The sequence below is a fragment of the Nannospalax galili genome, unplaced genomic scaffold, assembly GCF_000622305.1.
Source record: "Nannospalax galili isolate Female #2095 unplaced genomic scaffold, S.galili_v1.0 scaffold433, whole genome shotgun sequence".
In the NCBI taxonomy this organism is placed as follows: Eukaryota; Metazoa; Chordata; class Mammalia; order Rodentia; family Spalacidae; genus Nannospalax; species Nannospalax galili.
In genome coordinates this window covers 9,236,390-9,238,381 of record NW_008338715.1, presented here as the reverse complement: position 1 = coordinate 9,238,381, position 1,992 = coordinate 9,236,390, and positions in this window count along the sequence as shown.

Here is a 1,992-nt window from a genome sequence, read left to right as displayed (position 1 = left end):
GTGTATGGTCCTTTCCAGCGTGGTTCTAGGCTCCGAGTCTGATGCCTCCGGACCCAGACAGCGTCCCCGGGCTGGAAGGGGTGGGGTGCAATAGGAGTGTCAATAGCATCCTGATAGGCTGCAGCTAGAGGCTTCCAGATCTCCTGGTGAGCCAGCTGGAGTGCCTTCAGGTGAGCAAAGAGGGAAGGTGAATCAACAAAGTTAGAGATATCCGGGTCTAAGAAGGAAACTGCAGGGGGAGGGGTCCCATACAGGATTTCAAACGGAGTTAACCCACTGGGCCCAGGAGTGTTCCTGGCCCGGTATAATGCCAAGGGCAGTAGAGTCACCCAGTCTTTAGTGCCAGTTGCTAGCGAAAATTTAGTTAAAGCCTCTTTAATTGTTCTATTCATTCTTTCTACCTGGCCTGACCTCTGGGGTCTGTAAGCACAATGTAATTTCCAATTAGTCCCCAGTGCTTTGGCCATTCCCTGACTTACCTGGGAGACGAAGGCTGGGCCATTATCAGACCCAATTACCTTAGGCAGTCCAAATCGAGGGAAAATGTCTTCGATTAGTTTCTTCACCACCGTCTGGGCTGTTTCTTTCCGGGTGGGGAAAGCTTTAACCCACCCTGAGAAAGTGTCTATGAACACTAAAAGATATTCATAACTATATTTTTCTGGGAGGATCTCAGTAAAATCTATTTTTTAGTCAGTCCCTGGTCTTGTCTTTCTTTCTCTCTTACCAGATGGAATTTTGATCTGGTAGCATTTACCAGGGAACATGAGACACAATCTTCTACTACCTTTTGGACCAGTTGGTTGAGGTCTGGGAAATAATAGATTTGTTTTTTTTTTTAGTAGTGTCTTTAGTTTTTTGTGTCCTGAATGTGTCCACTGGTGGAGTTGGGAGATTAACTCAAGGGCCTTTTTTGGGGGCAGTATGATTCGATCCTGATATTTCCACATTTTAGATTCTGGGTCCAAAGTAGCGTTGAGCTTCTGAACGAGTTCCAGATCTTGTTCAGTATGAGTGAAAAGAACATCTCCTTCTTTTGTTTGTGTCTCAATTTCAGCCTCATGGTCTGAATGGGTGTAGAAAATACAAGTGCCTTCCGCTGCCTGACGGGCAGTTTCATCTGCCATCTGATTGCCCTGAGCAATCGGCCCCTGGTCTCTCTGATGTCCAGGGCAATGTATAATGCTGACCTTTCTTGGCAAGTACAAGGCTTGCAGAAGAGCCACTATTGCTTCTTTGTTTTTAATGTCCTTACCAGCCGAGGTGAGGAGTCCCCGCCTCCGGTAAATTTCCCCATGTATATGGGCTGTGGCAAATGCATAGCGGCTATCGGTGTAAATGTTAACCTTTTTGTCCTTTGCTAATTTTAGGGCCTGAGTTAGGGCTTCTAATTCAGCTCGCTGGGCTGATGTTCCGGCTGGCAGGGCTTGGGCTGAGATTATTCTTTCCCCATCGACCACCACCGCCCCCACCTTACGCTTACCATCTCGTAGAAAGCTGCTCCCATCTGTATACCAAGGGGCTGTCAGTGAGGTCTTCCCTGGTCCCATGTGTCTCTGCAAGTATTTGCTAGCAGTCATGGGGAATCTCAGTGCCTTTCTCGGTGGCTGGTAGCAGCGTGGCAGGGTTTAGGGTGGCAGGGCTACCAAACTTGATCTTTTCTGGATTTAATAGTAGTGTCTGATAATGGGTCACCCTGGCATTTGACAACCATCTGTCAGGAGGCTGTCTGATGATGGACTCCACTGCATGAGGTGTGATAACAGTTAAGGGCTGGCCCATAGTGAGTTTGTCTGAGTCTTTAACCAGGGATGCTATTGCCACCATGATTCTCAAACATGGGGGCCAGCCAGCAGCCACATTGCCCAGTTTCTTTGAGAGATAAGCTACTGGCCTTTTCCAGGGTCCCAAAGTCTGAGTAACGACCCCTTTTACCATTCCTTTATTTTCATCTATATATAAGACGAAAGGTTTTGTCAAGTCTGGCAATCC